We start from the raw sequence: 27,085 nt of genomic DNA on the forward strand, positions 1-27,085 counted from the left end.
TCCCCCACTGAAAAAAACCCTGGATACTCCTTTTATTTTTACAATCCAAAGAAAATCTCCCTCACCCAACACCTACTTCATGAAACAACACAGCACCTATCTCATGAAAGAACATTTACCTCAACACAACACCTACCTCATGGAACAATATCCACTTCAGCAAATGTCTACCTCAACAAACATCTGCCAGTATTCAAGCAAGTCCTTGTTTGGCTATCCCTTTCCATTGCATTTGTGAAATTCTCCAGCTCTGGAAAAACAAATAGGGGTTCTCCAAAGATTCCCCCACTGAAAAAAAACCCTGGATACTCCTTTTACTTTTACAATCCAAAGAAAATCTCCCTCACCCAACACCTACTTCATGAAACAACACAGCACCTATCTCATGAAAGAACATTTACCTCAACTCAACACCCACCTCATGGAACAATATCTACATCAGCAAACGTCCACTTCAACAAACATCTGCCAGTATTCAAGCAAGTCCTTGTTTGGCTACCCCTTTCCATTGCATTTGTACAAGTCACAATAGGTGATCTCTTATGAGTACAATGCAGGGCTTTTTTTGAGTAGGAATGCACAAGAACACAATTCCAGCTGGCTTGGTATCAGGGGGTGTGGTTTAATATGCAAATAAATTCCTGCTGGGCTCTTTCTACCAAAAAAAGCCCTGGTACAATGTGTTCCACTAATGGCAAATAACCAGAAATTTCATCTAGGGGTGGGCTGTGATCAGACAATCTACATGTTTGGGCCTGAGGAGCATTGTGGTCATGCCTCGCTCAGGGTCAGCCCTGCCACTAGGCAAACTAGGCAATGGGGGTGCCAAATTGGGTGGCCCCCTACATGACTCTGGACCTCTGTTATCCTGGTCAGGGAACAATTTCAAATTTTGTGCTTTTCATTTTTTTCCAGAATTCATTTGTTTTTGAAAATTGGTTATCAGTGTTGGGGGGGGGGGGGGCACGCCAGAAGTTAGCCTTGCCTAGGGTGCCAGATAGTCTAGGGCCGACCCTGGCCTTGCTGCATTCCAGGACTTGCCAGAGATCTTTGTCAAGCTGCCATAGGGTAACTTCAGGGAGCCTCTGTCAAAATTCGAGGGATTTCTGCCTTTCTGTTCTTCAGAACCTGCCTTTGGAGACTTGGGGGTTGCCCTGCCAGCTGCATAGAAACAGAGAGGGTTGCCCTGCCCCTTTGCTGCATAGAAGAATACACCCTGGTTGATGGATGTGCTCTGGACCAGTGTGTTTCAGCCCCGGCGGGTGGTGGTGGTGGTGCTGTGAGAGTTATGGACATGCTTTTTTTTGCTTGTCTTGTATGGCTAGGGTGCCTGCAAGTTGCATGGGGTTACTTTGGAGAGCCCCTGTTGAAACTCTGAGGATGTCTGCCTTTCTATCTTTCTGAACCTGCCTTTGGAGACTTGGGGGTTGCCCTGCCAGCTGCATAGAAACAGAGAGGGTTGCCCTGCCCCTTTGCTGCATAGAAGAATACACCCTGGTTGATGGATGTGCTCTGGACCAGTGTGTTTCAGCCCCGGCGGGTGGTGGTGGTGGTGCTGTGAGAGTTATGGACATGCTTTTTTTTGCTTGTCTTGTATGGCTAGGGTGCCTGCAAGTTGCATGGGGTTACTTTGGAGAGCCCCTGTTGAAACTCTGAGGATGTCTGCCTTTCTATCTTTCTGAACCTGCCTTTGGAGACTTGGGATGAGGCTTCAAGCATAGGAGGGATGCTTCCCTTGCTTCCAGTGTCTGGCTGAGGGGGAGGTCTGTCCAGGTGAAGTTCTCCAGTGAGTTTGGTGACATTAGGTTGTTCCTGAGCTGTTCCATAGAGTCCTGTAACTGCAGCAGTCTTTTCCAGAAGGAGCACTTGGGAGACTTTTTTTTTTTGGGGGGGGGGGGGTCCAGAACTGGGACCCAAGAAATCTACCCCCAACTTGGAAATATTGTAGAGGAGTGGGTGGCTGAGGTTTGCTATGCATTTGGTGTATGTAGCTTGCAGGGTGTCCATTCTATACATTTTGCAACCTGCTCCTGACATTTCCCCAAAAAGTTTTTTCCTGGGGCATCTTCTTTGGGGAGGAGGCATAACCTGGACCCCACAATTCAATCTGCACATAACTTACTGCGCATAGAAGAGCAACAAGGGAAGGTCCCCTGCAAGTTTGATATATCTGGCTTACACAGGGTCCTTTCCATACTCTCCTGAATCTGCACCTGTCATTCCCCCAGAAAGTACTTTATTGGGGGCACCTTCTTTTGGGGGGAGCATAACTCTGACTCTGTAAATCCAATCATCACCAGACGTGGAGGGCAGAGTTAACAGGAGATCCTCTATGAATCTGTGTCAAGAGTCACCATCTTTGTTCTTCTTGCCACATGTATCCAAATTACTAACAGTTATACAATGCTAACACTTGTGCTTGCTATGCTGGCTGATGCTTTGAAGTATCCCCACTGCTTATCTAGAGGCATGGTGGCATGTCTGGGAACCCGCACGTTACTATGCAACCAAAGTCAAGGGAGCTGGTGGAGATGTGGCCGAGGGATAGATTAACAGACACCTGGGGTGATGATAGAGTAGGAGGGAACCCGTGCAAAATCCCCGCTGCAGCTTGGCTTGAATTGTAATGGTCAAGGCAAGGGGTTATGAGAGCGAGGAACTGGTGGGAGAGCCAGTTCCGACAATGCCTGTACCTCTATATGATGATGGAATAAAGATCTTGAACTTTACTTGTTTGTTCCTTGCCTCTGGGTCTGACAGTCTGGTGTTTTTAGCAACGGGGGGGGGGGGGCTTCTACTGCATCACAAACCATACCCATTTAGTGCCTAAAAGTTCCATGGATTTCTGGGAGAGTATTATTGGAGATCTGAGAGAGGACCCCCACCACTGCACCCGACTCTCGGGGCTACAGAGGTCCTACCACCCGTGGGGGTTCCAGGGTGATGAGAGTGGAGGAGACTACCCTTGTGCGAGTGGCACGGGGAATGGCGCTAACAAGTGGGTGCAAGAAGCCCTCGCCGTCCAGAGCAGCCAGCTACGTGAGGAGATGCAGGCCATGCATGCCTTCTTAATCCAGGAGATGTGCAACCTCGCTCAGCAGCTACAGACGGTGGTAGAGCAAATCATGGCTGTGCCCCCCCCCCCAACAATTTCTGTGGGAGGGTGACCAACCAGGGGCCCCCGTGGGAGGAGAGCTGCCTGTGGGAGGAGACCACCCGCAGGGGGTGAACCAGCCCCCCCAGCCCCAACCCAGGCCGGAGGAACCTGCTCCGGTGCCAAGCAGGCCTTGGGTCAGTGAGGTTAAGTTTGATGGGGACCCTGCAGACCTCACCTACTTCATAGTGTCGGTACGGGGCCACATCAGCATGTGGTCACACAACTTTCCAACAGAGCAGTCGCAGGTGGTATACATCGGGAGCTGACTTCATGGGGCGGCCACCCAGTGGTATGTCACCCTATTTGAAAGTCGGTCCCCAGCCCTAAATTCGGCCACGGACCTCCTGAAAACTCTACGCTGCCATTTTGAGGACCTCTTGCGAGAGACCAAAGCCATATCAGCCCTACAAGACCTGAAACAGGGCACAGGGTTGGTGCGTGACTACCTCAACAAATTCAGGGTGCTGAATTCAAAGGTCCACCAATGGAATAAAGGAGCCAGGATTGAACCATTCAAGAGGGGCCTGAGTTCCAACATTTATGGGGAAGCCCTAAAGGTGGGGAAGCCAAGAGACCTAGTCAGTTGGATCTAATTAGCCTGTGAGATAGAGGATTGCAGCAAGATGATCGCCCTCCACAAGAAACAGCAAAGTGGGTCCCCCAAAGAGGGTCAGGAGAAACCCCCTAGATCAAGCCTCCCCAAAAGGGCCCCCACGTCACTCTACCGAGAGGAGCGAGACCACAGAGCCAAGGCCAAGTTGTGCTTCAAGTGTGGGGGGGATAACCACATCGTCAGTGAGTGTCTGAGCAGGCCGAGAGAACCGTGAACCTCCACACCAATCAAGCTGGAAGTGAAGAAGAAAGCCGGGGGGGGGGGGTCGGGGACCCCGATTGCCAAAGCAAAGTCTGCCGTGTTACAGTTCTGAGAGCCAATTCTGGAGGAGTCCGAGGGGGAGGACAGTGAGGCTCTGATGGGAAACGACAACGACCTGCTGTAAGAAGTGTGCAGCAGCAGGTCCAAGCCACGGCCGCGCTGCTAAGGGTGAGATTATCCTGGACTTTGTATTATGTGCCCATAACCCTAGTGCAGAGGTGGCCAAGGGTAGCTCTCCAGATGCTGGCTGGGGCTGATGGGAGTTGTAGGCAAAAAACATCTGGAGAGCTACCATTGGCCACTCCTGCCCTAGTGAACCCAATCACAAAACGGTTTTCCTGCATCAGGGCCCTACTGAACTCAGGGTGCTTGAAAGACTTACTATCACCCAGTTTAGTAGAGGCGTTAGAACTGTGCCCCTTAAGGAGTCTTATATATTCGAACAGATGGACAGGAGCCCGATGAAGGGGGAATCGTGTAGCACGGGGACAGAAGTGTGCGCCCTAGGAGTGGGAGCCCCGCACCTTCATCATAGCCCCGGCTGCCAAGTTTCAAGCCATCCTCAACCTAGAGTGGCTGGCCGATCATGACCCGCTCATAAAATGGAGCAGGAACACAATATACTTCCTAGACCCGGTGTGCGAGAGTCACCATTGGGACAAAAAGTGGGGCCCGCATCCCCCCACCAACTGGAAAAGTTGTGCGTTTCCAAAGCTGAGGCACCCACCCTACCCCCTGAATACCAAGATCTACATAAGGTGTTCGATGCCCAAGAGGTGGACGAGCTACCCCCTCACCGAGATATGGACTGCGCCATTGAGCTGGTAGAGGGGGAGAAACTACTCAAAGCCAAACTGTACTCAATGAGCTGAGAGGAGTGGGAAGAGCTACAAAAGTTTCTAGAGATGAACCTATGTAGGGGTTTCATATGACCTGCCAAGTCCCCCCATGCTGTCCCTGTACTCTTCAGAAAGAAAAAGGACGGTAGTTTACAACTATGTACTGACTTCTGCTGCTTGAATGAGATTTCTATGAGTAACGCATACCCTCTCCTGCTCATTCGGGACCTCTTGGGGGAGGTGTCTCAAGGGAAAATCTTTATCAAGCTGGATCTCCAGGATACATACTTCCGAGTGCGCTTCAAGGAGGGGGATGAGTGGAAAATTGCATTTAACACCCCACTCGGACAATATGAATATTTGGTCATGCTGTTCGGCCTCAAGGGGGCTCCGGGGGTGTTTATGAACTTAATCAATGAAGTGTTGTATAAGTACCTTTATAAGGGCATGGTTTGCTACCTGGATGATGTTTTAATATACTCCCAGGACCTACCCTCACACGTCTGGTTGGTGAGGGAAGTACTCCAGACCTTATATGAGCACAAACTGTTTGCCAAACTGTCCAAGTGTGAATTCTTTAAAACGGAACTCGATTTTCTGGGGTATCGCATATCCACGGGGGGGTTGGGGATGGACCCAAACAAGGTACAAGCAGTGATCGATTGGGAACCTCCCCGCACCTGCAAGTAGCTCCAGAGCTTCCTGGGGTTCACCAATTTTTACAGGGGGTTCATCAACAACTTTGCTGAGATCACCCTACCCCTCACTGAACTGTTAAAAACAAAAAGGAAGGGACCGCAAGTCTTAAAAGGCAGTTCTAGTCTCCAGTGGACAGGGAAGTGTCAAAAAGCATTTGATGAACTGAAGGCGCGGTTTACATCTGAGCTGTGCCTAATACACCCTGACAAAAACAAGAGATTCATGGTCCAACGTGACACAAGTGACGTCGCTTGTGCAGCCGTATTGCTCCAGGAAGGGTCAGACGGCCAACTGCACCCCTGCGCGTACTTGTTCCAGAAATTTAGCCCAGCTGAACATAATTGGTCTTTTTGGGACAAAGAAGACTCCGCCATTAAACTCGCCTTAGAAAAATGGAGGCAATACCTAGAGGGGGCGAAGGAACCTTTTGAGCTGTGAACAGACCACAAAAACCTGTCTGCCCTTATTGCCACCCGCAACCTCAACAACAAACAAGTGAGGTGGGCGGGCTTGTTCTGGCGATTTAGTTTTAAATTGGGCCACATCCCGGGGAAACTGAACTTCCTAGCTGATGCACTGTCCCGCCTCCCTCAACACGATAGCAAGAGGAAGGAAGTTATAGATTCACTATTCATGCCCTCCCAACTAAGCGCCTTAGTGACCACGCGTGCACAGATCCAGAAGGGAGCTGAGCCCCTGGAGGGATTTCTAATGGAACTGAAACAAGCTGCTTTGGATAACCCACCCGGGGGGGGGAGCTTCAATTAGACAGGTCCGGGAATGGGCTTTGGTGGAAGGGGAAGAAGCTCTATGTACCCCCGCCTTATGCAAACAGGTGATTCAGAGGTCGCATGACTCCAAGCTGGGGGGGCACTTCGGATTTGTCAAAACAGTACATTTGGTCCAAAGGCAATTTTGGTAGCTGGGGCTTAGAAAAGACATGGGGGAATACACGACAGGGTGCTCCACTTGCATCATGGCAAAGAAGAGGGGGGGATCTTCCCCCCGGGCACCTACAACCCCTCCCTCCGGCCTCACGCCCCTGGGAATGTATATCCATGGCCTTTATAACTGACCTTCCCCCCATCTATGGGGAAAACCGTGATCTGGGTGGTGGTAGACACATTTTCCAAACAAGCTCATACCCTGCAAACAACTACCCACGGCCGAGCAGTTAGCCCAAATATTTATCCAGTACGTCTTTCGGCTGCACGCCTTCCCCAGCAAGGTGATTTCCAACCATGGACCTATTGGCGGTGCATGTGCAGAGTGTAAACAGAGAACTGCTCAAGAGTATACTCCGGGAAGAAGTTGAGCCACACACCAGCACCTAGTATAAAAGTAGTGTATTTACAGACTATATACAACATAACTAGTGCGGTGAATAACATTAAACTGAGTGACAAAGTGCTACGCCAGGAACCAACTCTCGATTGAGAGAAATACAGTCTGGCACTGTAGTGCTTATATATACAAGTCAGCCAATCACGGCAGTCCATACAGTTGCTGACTTCAGCAAGTGCTTTCCCCTGGTTACAGTCCAGCCAGAACTAGCTTGCTCACAAGGTTGATCTGACCAGACCTGTCAGATACTGTCACGGTAGATCCACCTGCTGCTTCTTGCTTCTGTCATGCTGTGGAAGAAGGACTCAATACACTGACAGGACCACAATTTGTTGCCAAATTCTGGTCGTACCTGTGTGAATTGGCTGGGATCAGCTTCGCCTACCACCTCCAAACAGACGGACACACGGTGCTGGAGCAATTTTTACGCTGTTACACATCCTTTCAGCAGGACAATTGGGTGACTCTGTTTCCTTTTGCGGAATATGCTTACAATAATAGAAGAAGAAGATATTGGATTTATATCCCGCCCTCCACTCCAAAGAGTCTCAGAGCAGCTCACAATCTCCTTTACCTTCCTCCCCCACAACAGACATCCTGTGAGGTGGGTGGGGCTGGAGAGGGCTCTCACAGCAGCTGCCCTTTCAAGGACAACATCTGCCAGAGCTATGGCTAACCCAAGGCCATTCCAGCAGGTGCAAGTGGGGAATCAAACTCGGTTCTCCCAGATAAGAGTCCGCACACTTAACCACTACACCAACTGGCTCTCCAAACTAATGTGCATAGTGGCACCAAAATAAGCCCGTTTCAAGCAGTGCATGGCTACTAAGGTAAACCTTTCCCTAAGCTCACCCCCCCATCAGCTCCAATAGACTTTGCAGAATGGTGGAAAGGAATAGTGAGTGGATGGACAGTTATCAGGCAACAGCTCCAGAGGGCACAAGAGGCCTATAAAGCCCAATATGACAAAAAACACTCTGAGCTGTGGGTGGTGGGGGACAAAGTATACATTTCAACTAAGCACTTACCCAATGCCCAGAATTGTAAAAAGTTGGGAATGAAGTACTTGGGACCTTTCCCAATTAAACAGATTATAAATAAAGTAACTGTAGAACAAGAACTGCCAAAAAATCTTAAACATGTGCACCCTTGTTTCCATGCCAGTTATCTGAAATTCCCCTACCAGCTCTTTACGGTGTGCCACTGACAATGGCGCACAGGGTCAAGAGCTTGGGGGTACTACTTAAGCCTGCCTTAACCATGGAGGCCCAGGTAGCAGCCACTGCTAAGTCCGCATTTTTTCATCTTAGGCGGACAAGGCAGTTGGCTCCTTTCCTGGAGCAGGACGATCTGGCAACAGTGATCCATGCAACGGTCACCTCAAGGCTGGATTATTGTAATGCCCTCTACATGGGGCTGCCCCTGTGCTGAACCCGGAAGTTGCAGCTAGTGCAGAACGCTGCCGCTCGGCTGTTATTAGGAGCACATTCAGCTGGGCCTCCGAGGACTGCACTGGCTGCCAGTAATATACCGAGTCCGGTACAAGGTGCTGGTTATTACCGTTAAAGCCGTATATGGCCTAGGACCTGCCTACCTTAGGGACCGTCTCTTCCCATATGCTCCCCAGAGAGTGCTGTGATCCGGCTCTAGAAATCTGCTTGTAATCCCCGGGCCAAAGGAGGCCCGGTTGAAGTCAACTAGGGACAGGGCCTTCTCGATCACAGCCCCTTGCTGGTGGAAACAGTTACCGGAAGAGGTCAGGGCCCTGCAGGATATTGGACAGTTCCGCAGGGCCTGTAAGACAGTCCTCTTCCAGTTGGCTTACAACTAACTGGCATTGAAACATTGAAATATTGAAATATTCTGATGGAAGACTATAAGATAGCACACTGAGACTGATTGATATATTGATATATTAGTCGTTTTAATTATGTAAATTATTATTGTATTTTAATTCTTGAATTTTATTTTTAGAGTTTTTATGTTGTGAACCGCCCTGAGCCCGCTTTGGTGGGGTAGGGCGGGATATAAATCAAATAAAATGAAATGAAAATGAAAAAGGACCCTGGACCCTCATCATGGCACCCCCAGATGAAACCGCTGCCCCTGACCCTGGTTCATGGTCAGATTCATCATGAGGTGCAGGAAATCCTTGATGTCAAGCTCAAATGTGGTGAACTCTTTTACCTTATCAAATGGACTCATTTCCCACTGAGTCAAGCAGAATGGGTCAAAACCATGGATACGAATTGCAAAGCTTTGATCAAAGACTTTTACAACAAACATCCCAACAAGCCCAGGGGGAGGGGATCTTAGGGGGGGGCAGAATGTCAAGAGTCGCTCCATCTTTGTTCCTCTTGCTACATGTATCCAAATGACTAAGTTATACCATGCTAACGCTTGTGCTTGCTATGCTGGCTGATTGCTTTGAAGCATCCCCGCTGCTTATCTAGAGGGAGGGTGGCATGTTTGAGAACTTTCATATTACTATGCAACCAAAGTCAAGGGAGCTGGTGGAAATGTGACTGAGGGGGTAAATAACAGGCACCTGGGGTGATGACAGAGTAGGAGGGAACCCGTGCAAAATCCCCGCTGCAGCTTGGCGCGCTTGGCTTGAATTGTAACGGTCAAGGCAAGGGGTTATAAGAGTGAGGAACTGGTGGGAGAACCAGTTCTGACAACGTCTGTACCTGCCTATGATGCTGGAATAAAGATCTTGAACTTTACTTGTCTTTTCCTTGCCTCTGGGTCTGACAGTTTGGTGTTTTTAGCAATTGGGGGGGGGGGCGTTCTATGGCATCACAAACCATACCTATTTAGTGCCTAAAAGTTTGTGACGGTTTGTGGCTCACAAACTGGGTACACCATGAACTGAAACAAAAAGCATTTTCCTGATTTGTGTCCATCCCTAATTTTAATCAAATTTAGAAGACTATTGATTTTTTAATCAAATCATTAAAAGACAAGTCATTTCTATGCCATGGCTAAATGTTAAGGCCTCTTACATATTTTCAAAAGTAGTTTCTGAGATGCTTTTAAATGTTTGTCCTTTCTTATTAAGAGCCATTTTATAAAGACATATTGCATTATTTATTTGCGTGTATTTATGCTTACATTCAAAACACCTGCAAAACATTGAAGGTGATTTTACTTTGCTTTACATGCTGTTGCTCTGCATGTATGAAATAAATGAATTCTCTTGAAGGCAGCTATAATAATTATACCATGTTTCATGCAGAATAACTAAAGAATGAAACTGAGCAAGGGCAACCATAAAGTATCACAGTAAGAAGGTGGTCATAAGATAGAAAAAGTTCCAATACATTACTAACTAGGCTAAATTCCCAATTCAAAAGCTAAATAATACCTTATATCAGAACCAAATAGACTATCACTGAACAGTGTGTAAACTCTGAGGTCAGCAGAACTCTTCAACAGGATCAGTATTCACTGCAAAAAAGAAAAGGGGAGATATTAGACAGAAAAAACTTTTTCAAGGTATGATGAGAAACTTTGCAACTTGAAGTCTTTCCTTATCTATTATCTTTTCTTCTAAAGGAAAGTGTGTGTGTGTGTGTGTGTGTCTATAATTCACAATGGGAATTATATGCATTCATTTTGTATCTGAACGTGTTTTACTGTATTGTGCAGAATGCATTGTAACAAATAAAGATTGGTACCATATTTGTCAGCACTAATAATACTGGGTTCAGGGCTCTCTGTTATGTTCAGTTCTATGTATTGCAATTGAAGAAAAATATCAATCTTGTCTAAAATGCTAAGAAAAACAATATAACTAATGCTAAGAAACTGAAGAATGCTAAGAAACTGAAAAGATTAGAAAGACTGCCATGGGATTACCCAGTTTTTGTGAAAAATAATTTATCACAACTTGTTAATAGATAACAGATAAATCAGTGGGAGGGTGTGCATGTTGGAATTTCCCTGGATTTCCAGCTGAAGCTTAGTTGTGACTGCACTTAAAAGAATGGTGTCAAAGAGCAGCTGCAATGGGAAGTTGGACAATTGTAATTCATTAACAAATATGAATATGTTTCTCAGGGTTTGAACTAGCACTGCTCCATTACCAGGAGAGAGAGAGAGAGAGAGAGAGCAATCTTGTCTCATTCTGCTCTTCATTAGAGCCCTTCGTCCATGTGACTTTTTATCCATAAGAATCTCTCTTCTCTCAGCAGTGTCTTTTCTGGGATCATAGGAGACTACTGGGGGAAGGAGAAGGGAGGGAAGGATTTGCTTCTGCTAGTGGAACAGCAGCTGAAGACAACTCAGGATTATGATCTTACACTGACTGTGAGGTACTCCATCCATCAGTGGCAAAACAAATTACTGTGTATATATTGAAGTTTTCTACAGAAAACAATTAAAGATCAGATGAAATGCAAATACCTTTTGCCAGCCTCCAGTGGGGCCTGGAGATCTCCCACTTTTACAACTGATCTCCAGCTGGCAGAGATCAGCTCCCTTGGAGAAAATGGCTGCTTTGAAGGGTAGTCTCTATGGCATTGCACCATGCTGAGTCCCCTCCCCAACCCCCCTCGGATCCCCCTCCAAAGTCTCCAGGTATTTTCCAACACAGAACTGGCAATTCTATATTTAAATTGCAGGAAACTGGCCTATTCAGGGGGTTGGATCCCACAGCTGTGATGACCATAGGTCTTCCTGGGTCTCTCCTATGTTCAGCAGCCATTTCCAATCCATGGAAAGTGTATTTCCAAAATTACTGGACCCCCTCAAGTAACAGCCATGCAGGTCAGGAACCTGCAGTGGGGACTGGGAAGGAGCCAAAATCACTCTCTTCTGGGTATTGCTTGAGCACAGCTCTGCCAATGAGAGTAATCTTAACCCTTTCACTCCAGCCTCCTGAATGGTATAGCTTTTAGTCCATGTATGTCCTGAGACCAGCCCTGGGAATAAACCTTCCCCAAGTTTTGCTAACAAAAGAGGCAGAAGGGAGCAACTTTCCCCCTTTCCTCCTGTCCCAGCCTGCATGGCTTTTACTCCACATGGGTCTTGTGATCATGGAAAAAAAGTGTCCTGTGATCAGAAATGACTGCTAGGCAGTGCCGGATTAAACCCTGTGGAGGCCCCTAGGCAGTCAAAATCTTGGGGACCCCTTGCAAATTATCTCAGAGTGCCCGCCCCACTGCCCATGGCCTCCACTGCAGCCTGGAGGCACCATCTCAAAAGTCCCTTTGACAAAGCTGCAGGGGAGAGGCAGAGAGAGGCAAACTTGGCAACAACACCAGCAGCTAGGCTTGCCAATCCCTAGGTGCCAGCAGGGTTTCTTCCGCTTTCCCAGGCTTCTTTCCGCCCCCAGTCAGCTGGCTGGTGGGGGGAAGCCCCGCCCCCAAAGCCACCACGTGACTTTCCCCCTCCGGAGGCTCCAGTCTCCGATTGGAAAGGCTTCCTCTTGGGATGGGGTGTCTGTGTTACTTGGAAGAAGTTGGCAGCAGCTCGTGAGTAGAGAGGCCAATCCCTCGCTTCAGAGTGGCCAGAAAATGGGGTGCGGGGGGTGGGGAGGGAAACGTCTGCTGAGCACTTCATTTTTCCATATGTGGAGATCGATTCTCATAGGGTATAATGGGGGATTGATCTGGAGGTTTCGGGGGCTCTGGGGGAGTTGTTTTTTGAGGTAGAGGCACCAAATTTTCAGTTTATTATCTAGTGCCTCTCCCCAAAGTACCCCCCAAGTTTCAAAACGATTGGACCAGGGGGTCCAATTCTGTGAGCCCCAAAAGAAGGTGCCCCTATCCTTCATTATTTCCTATGGAAGGAAGGCATTTAAAAAGATGTGCTGTCCCTTTAAATGTGATGGCCAGAACTCCCTTGGAGTTCAATTATGCTTGTTACACCCTTGCTCCTGGCTCTGCCACCAATGTCTCCTGGCTCCACCCCCAAAGTCCCCAGATATTTCTTGAATTGGACTTGGCAACCCTACCAGCAGCAGCTGCATCAGGCAAGTTGGGCAAAGAGTGGCTCAGTTGCTGGCTGTGCATGCCAGCTCTGAGGGCTGCAAACAGGGGGAAAACCTGGGGGGAGCCAGCCAGGGGACCCTAAAGGCGGCGGGGGGGGGCATAGGCCAGTGCCTACTTGGCCTAATTGTTAATCCAGTCCTGATGCTTGGGCTAAGAGAGTGTCAGGGAGACTGGAGATCTTTGCATGGTCCATGGAGGCTCTTGCACTGAGTCCAACCCATTGTTTCTAGATATAAGTACAAGAGCATTTGAAGTATGAAGCTTCGATGAAATCTGAGATAACCAAGCTTTTGAATGGTGCATCTTCTTTATTCTTTTTATCACCTCCTCAATAGTTTATATAAACTTCATAAATGGAAAATATATTTACAATTTTGTATTTACATTATCATGGTTTTACAGTCACAGGAACAAGTCTAGGTGTATCCTCAGGCATATGTGTGTCATTCTGCCCAAACCAAAAACCATGGTTTAAATAGAAACCATTGTTGGGGCTTTCTTTCTTCCAATTCAAGATTCTAAAGTGTAGCTTAATCCTGGTTTGGAGTAGAGTTGCCATCCCCCAGGTGGGAGGTGGTGATCATTTAGGAGTACAACTAATCTCCAGACTACATAGTTTGGTTACTAATTATTTATTAAAACATTTATCTTACTTCTCTTGGAGAAAATGGCTGCTTTGGAAGATGGATTTGAGGACATTATACCCTACCAAGGTCCTTCTCCTCCCTAAACCCCATCCTTCTAGGCTCCACTCACAAATCTCCAGGGATTTCTGAACCTGGAGTTGGCCACCCTAGTTTGGAGGAAGAACACTGACCATACTTTCTGGTTCAGATGTAATGATAAACTATAGGCTCCACAAATCTGGAAGTCTCTCATATTTATGCGACGAATAATGGGAGACAAACCAAATATTCAGAAGACTTGTCTACATACCAGCTAAACCATGGTTTAGCTATTCTATCTGGACAATTTTAGAAAGTCCAGGAAAAATCACAGTCTGGGTGATTAATTCTAAATAACATCTAGGGCAAAGCTTAATTATATACTAGTAAAATGCCCCTCATTTAATGGGCAGGGTAGGCAGTACAGGAAGAAACCCTAGTATGACAACTGTATCAGTACAGTTACTTGGCAGCTCTCTCAGGAAAGATATTGCAGAGCTGAAAGAAGGGCAACCAAGGCTGTGGTCAGACTGAAAAATTGGTGCAGTTTGGGCACACCACTAATTACTCCATCACATATTGTGATGGAGATTTTTGATCAGACTCCTACCCTAATCTGGCTGCACTGTGCGCTTCTTCCCTGGTTGTTCATACAGATTAATGCTGCACATCAACCACGGAGCACATGGTCTGATCTTCTTTTAAAAAAAGTTGACTGTTTTGGGGAAACTTTTTTTAATTGCAAAAGAAGTTTATTTATGTAGTAAAGCATATAGAAAATAACAAATATAAAGGACATAAATTATATGTGAGGTTGAGACAGAATACAGGAAAATTATCAGCAGTCTGATGCTCTAAACCAGGGGTGGCCAAACTGTGGCTTGTGTGACTCTTGAAGCACCCCTCCCCCCATCAGCCAGCTTGGAGAAGGCATTCCCCTCTTTAATTCAGTTTTCCAAGCCAAGCCAGTTGAAGGCTTGGAGAATGCATTTAAAATTAAAGTTGCTTTCTTTCCACCTCTCTCCCTCACCCATATACCTACCTACCTTCCTTCCTTTTCTCAAACATCTGATGTTCATGTCTTGTAGCTCTCAAACACCTGATATTTATTCTATGTGGCTCTTACATTAAGTAAGTTTGGCCACCTCTGCTCTAAACAAACTCGAGGATTATGCAGGTATTACTTTTCATAAAAGAGGTGACACGTTACAGTCAGTATAATGGCACCTTAAAAGTACCCATCTGGGAAAAAATTTATTGGGTGTGCTTGTGCACTCATGTGCCTATTCAAAAATTCACTACCAGGAAAAAAAAAACAGAATGGCAAAATCAGAATTAAAGGTTTACACTTCTGAATTGGTTTGAGCATGCACCAAGGGAGTTCAGACATCTGGAAATGCAGGAGGAATGTGTGGACATTCATAAGCACCAGACTTTCTGCATGGGTGGAGAAAGTGGATAGGGAGATTCCCACCCCCCTTCCACAATACTAGAACAATGAAGTTGATGGGAAATAGATGGACCATACGAAGTACTTCATCACAATGGATAAATTGTAGAATTCACTGCCAGTAGTTGCAATTTTGGTTACTAGCATGGATTGCGTTGAAAGTGGATTTGACAGATTAATGCAGGATATATCAGTGGCTATTAGCCAGGGTAATGTTAAGGAACCTCAGAAGCAGGCAAACGTCTGGATACCAGTGTTAGGAGGCAATGTCATGGCACTGGCCTCTATCCTCTGTGAGTTGGCCTTCTAGGGCAACTGGTTGACCACTGTGAGAAGGAGAATGCTGCACTTCATGGACAGCTGGTCTGATCCAACAGGGCATGCATTTTCTTAAGTTACTAGACTGAGTAAAAACATGGGTGAAAGTCCTAGGAAATGGCCATTCTCTTGTAGTGTTATCTGGGACACTATTACTAAATGCTAAGTTTTAAACTAAAAGCTTAAGAATCTTCAGCCCATCTATCCCATAGTTGCACAAGTTCTTAAAATTTATTTTTCTTATCCAGGATGGTATCTTGAAACAAATGGTTTGTTTTGACCTACTAGTAATTTATGATAATGGCTTTGTGAAACTCTTTAGATTTCTGGCCTTACCCAAAGACACCCAGTTCTTTATAATTCTCAGGGCTGAGCTAAAATATTTTGTTATCAAAGGGGTTTTCTGCTTCATATGAAGTTGCATTGGGGAGGAGGGAGTGCTCCAGTTTCAGTCTTACATTCATGTTAGTGACACCCAGCACAGTTCCAAAGTGCTGCTGAACAACTACTAGATTAATAAAATTCTCTTTGCAGTCATGGGTGACACATTTTTAGTGTTTTCAAATATAAGTGTAACTGAAACAAAATAAAATGAACGAGACCAAAATAGGATAAGAATTAAAATGCCATGCTTTTGTTGATTCATTTCCTTTACTACAGCGTGTAATCAATACTTTACAACAGGGTTAATATGCTCTCTTCATGCATGCTATTATTCTTTCAAAAGAGCACAATAACTTTATTAGTTATGCTGTCTGCAGCCCTTCCAATGTGACAAGACTGCGTGGGTGTTCTGATCATGAGCAATTCTTGGTGCCCTCTGTTGGAGCATTTCCATGCCTGCTAACAATAGCTGCTAACACTACACAGCTGCAGGAAATTTTAATGGTGGAAGTTCTAATTTTAATTAGTATAATTATCACAAACAAAAAAACCCACACAGAGATTTACTGTTTCTGCTTAGCTGCAACTTACTATTAAGATTCCATATTTGCCAGCTCTTTCCTATTCCAATGAGTTTTGTGTAATATTCTCTTCCCCCCTCTAAAGACAATGATGTTGGAGCACATAAAAAGTATTTATAAACCTCCATCAGGCATCTTTGTTGTAGAACTCTTGCAGACAAGTTCATTGTTCATTGTTGCATTATAATTATATTGTTGTGAAAATAAGGTGGGATTTTGGGAGCTTTATGCAGGGCTTACTCATCTATGGGATTCAGATATAAAGAGATCCTACTGAAATTTTGCAGTTCCTTTCCCATAACGGTAATATAAGCATAGACATTTGCAAAATAAAATTTAAGCAAAGGCTCACAACCATTATTTCCTGAGGTGCTTTCTGTTTCCTCTCATGTGGACACTAAGCCTGTGATCCATTATGGGGAAAGAGAACTGGAAGCTCTCATGAAAAGATTTGAGACAATCTTCAGGGCCAGCAAGAACAAAATGAAGGACATAAGGAGAATGGTGGGGATGGGGAAGTCAGAGAATGTGGGACAGGAAAGAAGGTGCTAGTGGTACAGCCAAAGAGTGAGGAAGGAGTTGCCAGGGTCACATGAAATAAGACGAAAGAGTGCTGGTATGGAAAGGAAGGAGATGTCTGGAGAAATCTACATCTTTTAATTCAGGGTATGGCAACTACTTTGAGCTTTGACTCATTTTTTGTGAGAAGCACTGAGCATTCTTTTACCCTCATCTTACTTTTGGGATAACTGAAAGCCAAATAAAGTTGTTGATAACCATTTGCCTATGGTTTTCATAGCATAACTAATTTTCAAATCTTTCCAGTAATGTGCATGTGGAGAAGCCATGTGAGCAGTGCAATCATATTGTTTCATCCTAAGGAAATATTGCAATGCTTTAAAGAAGAGTGACACATTATATCATGTGCCCCATCAAATAGATCCATTACAAAGATGCTACTGCAGTAACGTGAGAAGAACAGATAAGCTGTAAGCCTCTGTGAGTTGCAGGCCTCATGTTCAGGATGGAAGTTAATGCGATTTTTTTTTCATTGATAAGAACCAAGAATGTAGTGTATCTGGCATCTGTACCATGATATCTCATGGGAACATCTGCACCATCTTTAATATAATAATGGTGGCAAAATGATGAACACGAGTTATTGAGGAAGACTCAGCATGGGTTCTGTAAGGCAAGATCTTGCCTCACTAACCTGTTACATTTCTTTGAGAGGGTGAACAAACATGTGGACAAAGGAGACCCGATAGATATTGTTTACCTTGACTTCCAGAAAGCTTTTGATAAAGTTCTTCATCAAAGGCTCCTTAGTAAGCTCGAGAGTCATGGAGTAAAAGGACAGGTCCTCTTGTGGATCAAAAACTGGCTAATTAATAGGAAGCAGAGAGTGAGTATAAATGGGCAGTCTTCGCAGTGAAGGACGGTAAGCAGTGGAGTGCCGCAGGGCTCAGCACTGGGTTCCATGCTCTTTAACTTGTTCATAAATTATTTGGAGTTGAAAGTAAGCAGTGAAGTCTCCAAGTTTGCGGATGACACTAAATTGTTCAGGGTGGTAAGAACCAGAGAGGATTGTGAGGAACTCCAAAGGGATTTGTTGAGGCTGGGTGAGTGGGTGTCAACGTGGCAGATGTGGTTCAATGTGGCCATGTGCAAAGTAATGCACATTGGGGCCAAGAATGCCAGCTGCAAATACAAGTTGATGGGGTGTGAACTGGCAGAGACTGACCAAGAGAGAGATCTTGGGGTCGTGGTAGATAACTCACTGAAAATGTCAAGACAGTGTGCGATTGCAATAAAAAAGGCCAACGCCATGCTGGGTATTATTAGGAAGGGAATTGAAAACAAATCAGCCAGTATCATAATGCCCCTGTATAAATCGATGGTGCAGTCTCATTTGGAATACTGTGTGCAATTCTGGTCCCCACACCTCAAAAAGGATATTATAGCATTGGAAAAAGTGCAGAAAAGGGCAACTAGAATGATAACATAAGAGAAGCCGTGTTAGATCAGGCCAATGGCCCGTCCAGTCCATCACTCTGTGTCACACAGTGGCCCCCCAAAAATTATACATATATATACACACACACACACATATACACACTGTGGCTAATAGCCACTGATGGACCTCTGCTCCATATTTTTATCTAACCCCCTCTTGAAGGTGGCTATGCTTGTGGCCGCCACCACCTCCTGTGGCAGTGAATTCCACATGTTAATCACCCTTTGGATGAAGAAGTACCTTCCCCAAAACGAGGGCCGAGGCCATCCATCAGGAAGAGATGGGCCCCAGCCAACCAGATGAGGAAGAGGCACTCCAGCTATGCCGCCAGACGGGGATGGGCCCACAAGCACCCCAGCGACCCCGAGCGACCGACAGACCAGCCGCCACCAAGTGTGCCAGCTGTGGAGACCAACACGAGCGACGGGACTGCCCCTACCACAATGTGGTCTGCAGAAGCTGCGGCAAGATGGGCCACCTCGCAAGGGCCTGCAGGTCCAAGAGCACCTGCCGCCGCCAGGCACCCACCAGGAATTGACCGAGGACCACTCGATTGCCTCAACCTCCATGCAGGTAATGAATTTGCCCAACGATACCCCCCAAAAGGTCAAGGTTTCGGTCAGGATCGAGGACAACCCCTGCCTGATGGAACTGGACTTGGGTTCCTCCAACTCCATAATTTTGGAGGAATCCTTAAGGAAGCTGTGCCCACGTGGCCTGCCTAGACTGCGACCGGCAAGCTTCATGCTTTGGGACTTTCAAAAAAATCCGGTGGAAATCCTGGGGTGGGCAACGGTGGGGGTGGAATACAACGGGTTTAAGGATAAACTCGACATCTTGGTGGTTAAAAGGAGTCAGCTCACCACCTTGTTGGGCCTGGCCTGGTTCCGACAACTGGGAATAAAGATTGTGGGGGTACAACAGCTGGGGGCGCGGGGATTCGAAAACGTGTGCTGGGAGTTCCCGGAGGTGTTTAACGGGGCCCTGGGATGCTACAAGGGGCCTCCCATTTCCCTACCTCTAGATCCCCAGGTGCGACCCGTGAGGCTGAAGGCCCGGCGGGTTCCATTCGCTCTGAAACCTAAAATCAAAGCAGAGCTGGATGGCCTCACAGCCCAGGGAGTGCTGGAGCCCGTGGCCTACGCCATGTGGGAGACCCCAGTAGTAATCCCGGTGAAGCCGAATGGGGAGGTGCGCATATGCGCCAATTACAAGTGCACCATTAACAGGGCGCTACAGGACAACCCTTACCCCATTCCAGTAATCAGCCACATTCTGGCAGCACTAGCAGGGTCCAAGATCTTTGGGAAACTTGACTTGGCCCAGGCATACCAGCATCTGCCTGTGGACGCCGCCACGGCAGAAGCGCAGACCATAGTAACCCACAGGGGGGCGTTTAAGGTGCGGCGGTTGCAGTTCAGGGTGAGCGTGGCCCCGGGGGTGTTTCAGAGCCTGATGGATTCTCTCCTCAAAGGGATTCCCGGGGTGCAACCGTTTTTCGACAACATTTTGATCACCGGAGGAATTTAGCAACCGGCTGCGAGAAGTCCTCTGCCGTTTCCAAGAGGCCGGTCTGAAAGTCAAGTGAGAAAAGTGTTCCTTGGGGTTACCGAGGGTGGAGTTTTTGGGGTTCGCAGTGGACGCTGCGGGAATCCACCCAACGCCGGACAAGACCAAGGCCATAGTGGAAGCTTCCACCCCCAAGAGCAAGGCGGAGCTACAAAGTTTCTTGGGGTTATTAAATTTCTATTATTCGTTCTTACCCCACAAAGCCGCCCTAGCTGAACCCCTCCACAGACTCCTAGACAAAAATGCCCCGTGGGTCTGGGGAAAGAAGCAGGACACAGCGTTCCAAGCAGTAAAAGGGCTGCTCATATCTAACAATGTGCTCCACCATTTTGATGAGAGCCTACCGGTGATCTTAGCATGTGACGCGTCACCGTACGGGGTGGGCGCGGTCCTGGGTCACCAACTCCCGGACGGGAGGGAGGTCCCGGTAGCCTACTACTCGAGGACCCTGACCCCAGCGGAGCCGAATTATGCCCAAATAGATAAGGAGGCCTTAGCAATCGTGGCAGGGGTGCATAAGTTTAACGATTACCTTTTACAGGAGACGTTTCACCATAACCACAGACCACAAACCGCTCCTGGGCCTCCTAGCCCCGGACCACCAAACACCCCAGATTCTTTCACAGCACGTTTTACGGTGGAATCAGTTCCTCAATTCCTACACATATGCCCTGGTCCACAGGCCGGGCAAGGCAATGGGACACGCAGACGCCCTCAGCCGCCTACCGCTGCCCTCGATAGACCCCAACCCAGCCCCAGGCCACCATGTGATGCTCATCGAAATGCTACCGGAGAGACCCCTACATGCAACAGAGGCAGCAAAAGCCACGGGGCGAGACAGAGTACTCGCGCGGGTCCTCGACTGGGTGGTGAGGGGCTGGCCAGAGGGAAAACAGGGTGAAGAGTTCAGGGCATACACAACACGCAAGGAAGAACTATCCACCCACAAGGGGTGTCTGTTATGGGGGAGCAGGGTAGTGATTCCCCCCCCCCCCGCTGTGGAAGCAAGTGCTGGGGGCTCTTCATGAAACACATCCAGGAATTGTACAGATGAAGGCCTTAGCACGCAGCTATGTATGGTGGCCGGGGATGGACGAGGAAATAGAGGGGTGGGTCCGGAGGTGCAAAACGTGCCAGGAGTCCCGACCCGAACCGCCCAGCGCCCCCACGCAATGCTGGGAAGTACACAGAAAGCCGTGGTAGAGACTACACATTGACTCTGCAGGGCCCTTCCAGGGCCAAATATTCTTCATCTTGGTGTATGCATACACCAAGTGGTTTGAAGTCATCCCGGTAGCTTCAACCTCGACGGCGGCGGCTATCCGGGCGCTACGAAGCACACACAGCATCCCGGACACCATAGTCTCGGACAACGGGACCACCTTCACCTCCCGGGAATTCTGGGCGTTCATGCAGAGATACCTAATACAACACATCAGGTCCGCCCCCTTCCATCCGGCCACCAACGGCCAAGCCAAGTGGATGGTGCGCACCACAAAGGAAGCTCTGGGTCGCATTGTGCAGGGGGATTGGGACCACCGCCTAGCCGCTTTCCTATTCGATAATAGGATAACTCCCAACCCAGTCACGGGGGTCAGCCCAGCCGAGCTTTTAATGGGGCGAAAGCTAATCACTAGATTAGATAGACTGCACCCCGACCGAGCCACCGACGTCCGCAATTCTCCGGAGATAAGAGAAGCAGCCCGAGGATTTTTCCCAGGGGATCCAGTACACGCTAGGAACTATGGGTGAGGCCCCGAGTGGGTAGAAGGCCGGATGTTGCGAGTAATAGGGTCCCGCCATTACGAGGTGTCCACAGTGGGAGGCAGTGTGTTGCGAAGGCATATGGACCAGATACGTTGCCGCACATTGCCGGAAGAACCGGCTGCAATACGGAGCAAAGAGGAGCTCACGGCCATGCCCCCACAGAGATCTACCCCAACACTACTGACCGCTCCACCCAATCGGGAGGTAGAGCCCAATCGTAGCGAGGGCGACTCCCAGGAAACAGGGTAACCGGATGAGTTGCAAGGTGCAGACAACCCTAGACCGGCGGCTCTCCCACGAGGGGAAACAGTCGCCCATCTGAGGCAGTAGCTGTTGCCCCGGCAGCTCCGGCGACCGCTCTGACTCCTCCGGCCATTCCAAGGCGGTCTACCCGAGAGCGCATAGCCCCCGCGTACTTGCGGGACTATGTGTCCTGAGCTAGGGGGGAGGAGTGTTATGTATTGAACATAAGGGACCAGGCCGCATGGCGATCGCTACTGAAGGCGATCCCTGGGTCCCCGGATGGAGCTCGCCTGTCGCCCCGCCCATCAAGATCTGTGGCAGGAAGTTTGACCGACCAGGATTGGCCTTGTCGGATGAGGGGGCTGTTCCGGGTAATGTATATAAGCGGGGCCCGGCCCGCGTGTTCCCTCTCTTGTAATGTGCTACTGAATAAACTATGTTGCCTTCAAACCCTCTCGGTTCTCAGTACATTACACCCGTCAACCTATCAATCAACAGTACTTGTGTGCCAATGATTCAATCTGCTCCTCTCTCCCACCCGAGTGGCTGTTGCTAGCCAGCAAAGCTGATTCTCTCAGTGAGATGCAACCAATCTTAGTTCTGGCAATTACTAGCTCTCCCTACTCTCCCATTGACTGAGCCACCTGTCACACTGATTCACAGAGCAGAGAAAGAAACCCTAACTTAGATTGGCTGAGAGAGGGAAGAGGAGGGAAACAGCCAGAGAGATGCTTTCCTTGACTGACTGAGAACTCCTCCCTATCCTCCTCTGGAAAAGGGAAAAATGTTATCAGAAAGAGAGTCTTAGTCTGAAAGGTATCACTACTGGATCTGAGGGAGCACTCCTTGGGGGCCAGTCCTGACTATGGCTGCCGGTTCCAGCTTGGGGGTGCATTTTGTGGTGGAGTTTCAGCAGGGCATAGGAGTCAGGGCTTCGGAACAGGGCCTGCCAGACACAGGTTCTTGCTTTGGAATGTGGCTGGGTGATTTCAGACCAGTCATAGACTTCCAGCCTAACCCATCACAAAGGGTTGTGAGAAGAGAATTATGTAAGCTGCTTTGGTTTCCCCCTCTCACTGTGGAGAAAGACTGTCCTTTTCCTATGTGGAGGCTGCAGGGAAGGGGAAGGTGATGATCAGCTGGAGTCAGAGGGGAAGATAAATGGGACGAGATAGAGTTGCCAAGTTAGGAAATTCCTGGAGATTTAAGGGGTGGAGCCTGAAGAAGGTGGGGTTTGAGGAGGGGTGGAACCTCAGAAAGGTACAACACCATTTCCTCATGGAAAACCATTGTTGCCAATCTTCAGCTGAGGGCTGGAGATCACTCAAAATTACAGCTGCTTTCCAGATGGCAGAGGTCAGTTCCTCTGGAGAACATGGTTGCTTTGCAGGGTGGGCTCTGTGTCATTATAACCTGCTGAGGCCACTTCCCTCCTGCTTTGATCTCCACTGTGGAGAAGGACTGTCCTTTTCCTGCATGAAGGCTGAAGGGATGGGGGAGGGGATGGAAAGCTGAATTCAGATCAATTCCTCTACAGAAAACAACCACTTTGAGGTGCATACTCTATGGTATATCATAACCAAGCCATACAAAAAAACCCAGATCATGCCACAAGCTCACACTGATGCTAAACACCACAAGACTGAATATGACAAGAGAAGACCGCAAAAATTCACTACAAACAAAAGAAATGCTGAGCTTCAGCATCTGTGTGACTGTCATCATGCCCCCACACCTCCCATAACCATTCTTCCTTATATACATTCTGTGGGCAGGAAATGCTGCCTGCCTCTAAGGCCGTACTCCACTTGAATAATGGGGTTCCCAGCTCTGGAAACAAAATGGATTCTTGTCAGAAAACAGGCCAAGAGAACACACTTCTCTCTGCAAAATTAAGGCCACTATAGTTACAGGAGGGCCCCTCAAGAGCCATCATAGTTCAGGGACAGTCTTCAACCCTCCAAACCTTATAAAACATGAGAGCAAGCCACACCTCCTTATTCAGTCTGAGCACATGTAAACAGATTTCCCCCCCATTACTCTAAGTAAGGGGACCCTCAGACATGGCAGGATGGCAGTACATGTCTCCAACTTTAATGTCTAAATGGACCTCTGCACATCTGGACAGCTATAATAAGGCCTTTATAATAAACCCTAAAATTTCCTGTCACTCATTTCTATTCTTCCTAGTCCTTGTTTGCTTGTATTTTGTAACTTGTGTGTGTGATTGTACCTTTTTACATAATTTTCTAGTAGACATTATAAAATATATTCAATCTGGAGTCTTTCTTTATGCAATCGGATATTTGTATCATTGGTGAATAAGATCTACACTCCTAATTCGCTCTACCTAAGTCTCCCTCTTGCTAATTTCCCCATCAAAAAGAGGAGACACCAACCATTTCCTGTAACAATTCTGGGGCTCTTTCAGGGCTTTGAGCCACCACAGACACAGACACACACGCGCACACACACACACATGCATGCACACACATGCAGGGATGGGGAAGCCAGCATCTGTTTCAGCTGTGAAGTGGGTGGGAAGACAGCAAGGATGTGGGTGACTGAATATGACAGGTGGGGGGTAGTGGCATGCCAAGGGTGTGTGGGAAGTTGAGGGGAAGAGGTGGTTGAGGATTGGTGTTATTAGGACAAGGAGTTGTGGTGTGAAGTTGGGTGTGGGAAGACACCAAGGGAAGGGGAGTGAATGTCTTGACTTGGGTGGGTGGATTGGTGAGAAGACAGCAAGGGGGAGCGCTCACCCAGAGCCTCTTTCTAGAGTCCATTGTATTTTCCTTCATAATGGGCCTTATTCCCAGTTCTCTCATACTTCCAATAAGGTATATACAAGTATGTATGTGATTAGAATGATTGTATTTTCACTCTCCTCTATGTGATATATTGAAAAGAGTGTAGAAAGCCACTTGAGGAATTGCACCCCAGTTTTGGGAACCCAAATTTCCTATCCCTAATGAGTATGTTGATTCTTTCTCTTTTGTGACCCACTTTTAATGCAAGACATTTTGACCAAATGCTGGTCACAGATCTGTTCTTGTACAGTGAGCTTTTATGCATATGAAGATGAGATGTTCTAAGAAAATGAACTGATAACGTCAGAGAACTAACTTTAGGCATGCTTCAATGACAATATTTATAGAACTCCTGTCTCAGATTTTTCCCAGACTGAGTCTTCTTGCTGAGCTAATAGCCTTTGAATTAAGAATATGCTTTTCTGCACCAAATGGATTTTGGAGGGTCTTAGATGAAAATTATTTTGTATAGAATTACATGAATTATTCTGAACATTTTTGAAAAATCTTGTCTGTACCAGGAATTCTGATAATTCCATGTCTTGGTTCATGCATCAAGAACTTGAGCCCCAATTTTAATATAGTTTTAGGGTGCAGAACAGAATACCTAGATGGAGACTATGCACATTTCATGAACACTTAGCATCCAGTTTCCCCACAGATTTGATAGCCTGTGTCCCCAGAGAAAACAGACTAATGTAGTCTCACGGAAGGAACTGATCTTTCAACTATCAATGAAAGGTAACCATTTTTGATGACACCTGCTTGTCCTATTTTCCACAATTCTAGTGTACCACAAGAGTACCAAACAGAAAACAAAGGAAGCTACCAGGGCTTTTTTATAGCAGGAACTCATTTGCATATTGGGCCACACCCCCTTGATGTTGCCAATCCTCCTGGAGCTTATAACAGGCCCTGTAGTGAGAGCCCTGCAAGCTCTTGGAGGATTGGCTACATCAAGGATGTGTGGCCTAATATGCAAAGGACTTCCTGCTACAACCCCCCCCCCCGAAACTATTATCAGGATGAACTAACATAAAATTGTTTTCAAGTAGTGTCTTAAAAATTCTCTTCGGCAAATTTTGATGACAATCATTTATAATGTATTCTACTTTTTATTATTTTCATTCACAGTGTTTTCCACCAATCATCATCTCAGATAAAAGCACTCTTGGCCACTACCGCTATCTCCATTTGTACATCGAAAAACTGCATAAGAACAAAATTAATGTCCAATCCCAAGGCTGAGCCTTAAGAAAAACAGGCTGTATACCTATAACCAGGTCAGCTAATGGTGGAGCTGCTGGTACCCTTCTTTGAATCCTTCTCTCAACAAAGAAGAGCCTAGCAGCCTTGCTCATCACCGATTAAGTAAAAAAATGCTACCATGGAATGTCAGGTTAGTTTCCAATGAAACATCTTCTATCATTATTTAAAACTGTGCAAGCAGGCAGACCTAGTATGTAGCACAGAAACCTGCAGAGGCAAGAAGCAGGATTGGCTCTCTCCTATCTCGGACCTTTCTAGTTTTCTGGTACAGTATCAGCTTAGGCTTGGTGAACAGGGAGGGGGAGAGCAGTGGTCTATTGCAGGGGTGTCTATTGGGCCTCTGTGGTGCTTACCAGATGCTTTGTTACTCAGAGACACTAAATTGTTCAGGATAGTGAGAACCAGAGAGGATTGTGAGGCACTCCAAAGGGATCTGTCGAGGCTGGGTGAGTGGGCATCAACATGGCAAATGAAGTTTAACATAGCCAAGTGCAAAGTAATGCACATTGGGGCCAAAAGTCCTAACTATAAATACAAGTTGATGGGGTGTGAACTGGCAAAGACTGGCCAAGAGAGAGATCTTGGGGAAATGGTAGATAACTCATTGAAAATGTTGAGACAGTGTGTGATTGAAATAAAAAAGGCCAACGCTATTCTGGGAATTGTTAGGAAGGGAATTGAAAACAAATCAGCCAGTATCATAATCAGGGCTGGCCCACCCGCTAGGCAAACTAGGCGGTCGCCTAGGGTGCCAGAAGGTGCAGGGTGACGAATTGGGCTCCCCCCCTCTCGGCACTCATGGCAAACACTTAGTTTGCCTGCCTGCCTGCTTGTCTCATCCTCGTCCTCGCCGCCACCGCCCTCGCCGCTGCCACCCTCGCTGCCACCGTCACCCTTCCCTGTCACCGCGGCTGCTCCTTACTGTCCTCGGTGCAGCTGGAGTGGCTTCTAATCCTTTGAAGATCCTGTGAGAAGAGACTTCACTCCCCTCACTTCTGCTTCTGGGAAGGAGGAGGAGCGAACTCTCTTCCTGTGGGCTCTTCAAAAGATAAGATACCGCACTAGCCTCATTGAAGAAGGAGGGCAATGGCGAGGAAGGACCA

Source organism: Heteronotia binoei, chromosome 1 (assembly GCF_032191835.1).
Source record: "Heteronotia binoei isolate CCM8104 ecotype False Entrance Well chromosome 1, APGP_CSIRO_Hbin_v1, whole genome shotgun sequence".
Taxonomy (NCBI): domain Eukaryota; kingdom Metazoa; phylum Chordata; class Lepidosauria; order Squamata; family Gekkonidae; genus Heteronotia; species Heteronotia binoei.